Source organism: Podarcis vaucheri, assembly GCF_965113315.1.
Source record: "Podarcis vaucheri genome assembly, chromosome: 2".
Taxonomy (NCBI): Eukaryota; Metazoa; Chordata; class Lepidosauria; order Squamata; family Lacertidae; genus Podarcis; species Podarcis vaucheri.
The window spans coordinates 25,437,547-25,442,796 of NC_138760.1; positions in this window are offsets into that span (position 1 = coordinate 25,437,547).

Sequence of the window (5,250 nt, forward strand, 5' to 3'; positions counted from 1 at the left end):
ATCCAGATTATATAAGGCAGAGTGATTATTCTGCATCTTTATAGCTAAGTAGCTAGCTACTCCCATTGCAAATTAGTATTTAAAACAACAACAACACCTTAAAAGAGAGCAAACATCTTACCTACACCTATCACTATGGTTCTGTCCTGGAGTTAAAAGTCTTGTCTTGCTGTAAACTGGCATGGAGAAATTGTTGGATGTCAACTCCCATCATCCCTGACAATTGACTTGATTGACAATTGTCAATCAGCTTGGGGCTGATGGGAGTTGTTGTCCAACAACATCAGGAGGCCTCCACAATGACTACCCCTGCCTTAGTATTTTAGCTGGTGGGTTGAGACCAACACACCGTTCATGCCCCATTTTCTTTTTGTCTAGAGGGGCTGGGCTTTGACTGGGAGCACCCCAGTTCAAAAGAGGAGAATGGCTCTGTTATATCTCATAGGGTGGGGTCATCTTGCCTACACATCTGTGACTGGCGTGGGAGACCGTTTTTTTTTTTTTTTTTGTATTGGCTTATTTTGGACGGGTGAGAAACATGGCCTCGTCCCCTCATGTTACACAATTCCCATCATCCTTGACTGTCGGCCATCTTGACTTTGGCTGATGGGAAGTAGGAGTCCAACAGAGGACTTATGGGACTGCATTTTATGTCTCCCTGTTCTAAGAGAAAAGAAGAAAGAGAAACGGACGCGCAAGTCGATGTTAAACTGGGCCCCATGGTGCAAGTTGGGATTAAAGGTGGGTTTAAGCTTCCAGAAAACTGCTCCCTTTCTCTTATGGGTTATTCCAGAGTCCGTACAGAGTCCTTAAGTGGGTTCCCTATTGGTAGGAGAAAAATAACAGGCCAACCAGAGTATATTGAGAAGCAAAGCGGCTAGTAAGCCTGATCTTTATTAAAGGAACTGGTGCAACAGGGTCCCCACTCACCACATGCAGGAGGGAGGAGAACCCACAACAATGGTGCGCAAGCCCCTATAAAGACATTTGAAATTGCCCACCCTGTAGCCCAAAACCATCACCCCTAAAACATCATACATACATCACAGAAGGAGGTGGTCTCCAGCAGAAATTTGAGAGTGCTGCTTCTCTCCTGTCTGCTAGGATACCTGATAATGCCTTATTTGATTGCATTTTCTGGGTAGCCGGGCCATTCCTTGGAAATGGTAAATACTTTCGTTTCTGAATCTCTTACACATATTGATAGTTCGCTCAGCTTAACAGATAACTTGCCAGACTGTATTTGCAGGGAGGTGTAAGCCCCTACAGTCCAAAGGCAATTGGAAGGTTTTTCCCATTTCCTTCCTCCTTGCAAAGAAATATTTGAGGTCAATTTGGGAAAGTCAAAATGGCTTCAGGATTGCTCTCCTGTACTATTTCAGACACGTGGTTTATATACTTATGTATGTGTTTGCCTTGTACGTTTATGAACATTTATTTTATATTTGAGACCTTAGAATTCTTATAACAGGAGGTTGCACAATTGCTCATGTATACTGAGCCTGAAATGAAGTTCATTAAATATGTTTGACCTCCATATTTTGCAGCAAGCCCCCTGCACCACAGCTACTTGGTTGGCGTGGCCTGTGCACTGCACAGAGAGGGGTGTTCTTATAGAGAGGCCTTGTCTGCTCTGAAGCAATTCTCTTCCTGATTCCTCTCGCATGGCACTCTTGTTCCTAAGGCTATGGTTTACCTGCACAGGCTGTGAAGGTTTTTGTGAGAAGTTAAGGAGCTGACTTTGTAGAGGAAATCATTAAAGCAACCGACCACCGGCTACTCTTGATCATAGCTGCCAACCTTCCCTTTTTTTGCGGGAAATTCCCTTATTCCAGCACCGTTTCCTACTTCCCGCTGCTATCCCGGATTGTTAGATATCCCGTAGACTGTCCCCGGGACAGGTGAGGCTGCTGATCCCTTATTTTCAAATCTGAAAGTTGACAGCTATGCTCTTGATTGGAACAGGTGATGATCGCTGCCCGACACATTGCTTTTTCGCCACTCTCAGTGTGACATTTGTCATGCATCACGTTAGTGACGAAAGGGAGCAGCAATTCTGTGCATCCTTATGTGAATTCACTGCAAGAAGACTGGTCTACATATAACACAAATTCACAATGCGCACCGAAAGAACTGCTAGCACAATGGATTATGTAAAAGGTAAAGGATCCCTGGACGGTTAAGTCAAGTCAAAGGCGACTATGGAGTTGTGGCGCTCATCTCGCTTTCAGGCTGAGAAAGCCGGCATTCACCCACAGACAGCTTTCCGGGTCATGTAGCCAGCATGACTAAACCACTTCTGGAGCAACAGGACACCGTGACGGAAACCAGAGTGCACGGAAGCAGCATTTACCTTCCTGCCACAGTGGTACCTATTTATCTACTTGCGCTGGTGGGCTTTCGAACCGCTAGGTTGGCAGGAGCTGGTACAGAGCAACAGGAGATCACCCCGTCGCAGAGATTTGAACCACCGACCTTCTGATCAGCAAGCCCAAGAGGCTCAGTGGTTTAGACCACAGCGCCACCTGTGTCCCTGTACCTCTCCTGCAATGCCACATTATTAACCTTAAAGGTGGGGCCTGGGTTATGCTTCACACACGCCTGGGTAAACTTGTGGTGTTTTGTGTTTGTTTTGGCTCTTAGCCATACAGTACTGGAGAAGGTATCCCCCCCCTTTTAATGTTTTCTGGTTGCTTGCCCACTGTTGCAGGAGAAAATAATAATCACAATCCAACTCTTCATAAGAAGCGCAGTTTTTTCGAAGGGGGGAAGCTAGTTCTCGTCCTTTATGCTTAGCTGGAAGGTAAGCGGAAAGGCAGGCCTTGGTTGGATTCAGGCGGGGTGTGTGTGAGAGAGCCTTTTGCTCTGCCATCACATCAGCTCCACCCGACATGGGGGGCGCATGCAATAGAAGTGTGGGGCTGGCAAGGGGAAAGGGGTCTCAGGAAGGCAGGAAGATGGGCATTTTGCCTGCAGAGAATGAACAGGTCTTGCATTTTGACCTTGTTTGGTTTGTTTCCATGTATCCGGGCATGCAGGAAACCGACTTGAGAGGGCAGGAAGTGAAGCCATGACTACCCCAGATTGCTCTTGGCTGTGTACACTGACCCAGTGACCTAGACCTGCTCCCCGCCAGCCTTCCTCTTGTGAGGGAGGAAATGTGGTTCTTGGAAAGTCGGTTGAAGACTTGGCGTGAGGGGGCAGGACAGAAAACTGGTTGAAAATAAGAGGAGGTGGATTGTCCAATATGGCCAAAGATAGGAATGGTAGTGGCTTCTTTCCTGGGCCTCTAGAAACACCCCCCTGTCAGGGGTGCCAACTTGAATAAAATATTGGGGGGGCAGGTAAGCCCTGCCCCACATAATCACAAAATGCAGTGAGCACGCACCATAGGAGCCAATTCCTAGGGGCTGAGGAGTCTTCGACCCCCCAATAAAATATTTGAGCCCCCCAAGTTAATGGGCATTGCCATTCAGAGAGAGAGAAGTAAGAGCCGTGTCATGTGATCAATTATGTGGGGTGGAGTTTCCCCCCAATATTTTATTCAAGTTGGCACCCCAGACACACACCATTTAAATGACAATGCCCATTAACTTTGGGGGGCCTGGTTCCCTCAAATATTTTATTGGGGGGTACTGAAGAGACCACAGCCCCTAGGAGTTGGCTTTTCTGCCCAGACCTTCCAAGTGTCCCTGTTTTCCAGGGACATCCCCGATTTAGAGAAGCCGTCCCGGTTTCTGATTTTATCCCAGAATGTCCCGCTTTTAGGACATCCCTATTTTCATATATACATACACACATTTTTATTAATTTTTTTAACATACCAGTTCCAACAGTCATACAACATAACTTCTCATCTCATACAATATTTTTGACTTCCGTCAACACCTCTGATGATTTTCCGCTTTTATCACTTATTCTGCATTTCTTACTTTCTGTATTACATATAATTAACTAATAGTTCTCTTCATAGTCTTTTTTGCAATATTTCAACTAATCCACCTTACAAAACTTCTTGCAGTCCTACTAGCGTGATCTGTTCATCACAGTTACTTTTCAAATAGTTCATATATTTACTCCAGTCTTCTAAGAATCTCTGATCCTGCCGGTTTCGAACCCTTCCTGTTAACTTATCTCATTCTGCGTAGTCCATCAACTTCAGCCTCCACTTTTCCCTATTTTCATGGGGGAAATGTCGGAGGGTATGGAATGGGACGTCCCCATTTTCATGGGGGAAATGTTGGAGGGTATGCAATGGGACGTCCCCATTTTCATGGGGGAAATGTCGGAGGGTATGGAATGGGACGTCCCCATTTTCATGGTAGAAATGTTGGAGGGTATGGAATGGGACGTCCCCATTTTCATGGGGGAAATGTCGGAGGGTATGGAATGGGACGTCCCCATTTTCATGGGGGAAATGTTGGAGTGTATGGAATGGGACGTCCCCATTTTAATGGGGGAAATGTCGGAGGGTATGGAATGGGACGTCCCCATTTTCATGGTAGAAATGTTGGAGGGTATGGAATGGGACGTCCCCATTTTCATGGTAGAAATGTCGGAGGGTATGGAATGGGACGTCCCCATTTCTATGGGGGAAATGTCGGAGGGCATGGAATGGGACGTCCCCATTTTCATGGGAGAAATGTTGGAGGGTATGGAATGGGACGTCCCCATTTCCATGGGGGAAATGTCGGAGGGCATGGAATGGGATGCCCCCATTTTCATGGGAGAAATGTTGGAGGGTATGGAATGGGACGTCCCCATTTCCATGGGGGAAATGTCGGAGGGTATGGAATGGGACGTCTCCATTTTCATGGCAGAAATGTCGGAGGGTATGGAATGGGACGTCCCCATTTTCCCACCGCCCTCTGTTATTAGCAGGGAGCGCTGAGGGAGATGGGAGCCTCCCGCCTGCCCCGACGCCGTCTCGGCAGCAGAGGGCTCCCCCGAGCCGGCCTAGGAGGCCCTCGCTGCCCGAGCCGGGATGGCGCTGCGCCGTCGAGGGCGCTCGATCGGAGGCGCTGCGAGCCCCGCCAGCGGGAGTCCGCCCTAGGCGGGCAGCGGGTGTCTGCAGGGCGCGCCTCCCTCCGGGCCCAGGGCGGCACCAGGAGGGATGGCGCTGGTACAGCTGCTCGCGGGGGCCGGGCTTCGAGGCGGAGCCGGGCGGAGGACGCAGGAGCCCGGCTGCGGTGCCCCGCCACGGCCACCTCGGCGGGAGGGCAGCGTCGCGCCGGCCGCCCGCCCGTCCTC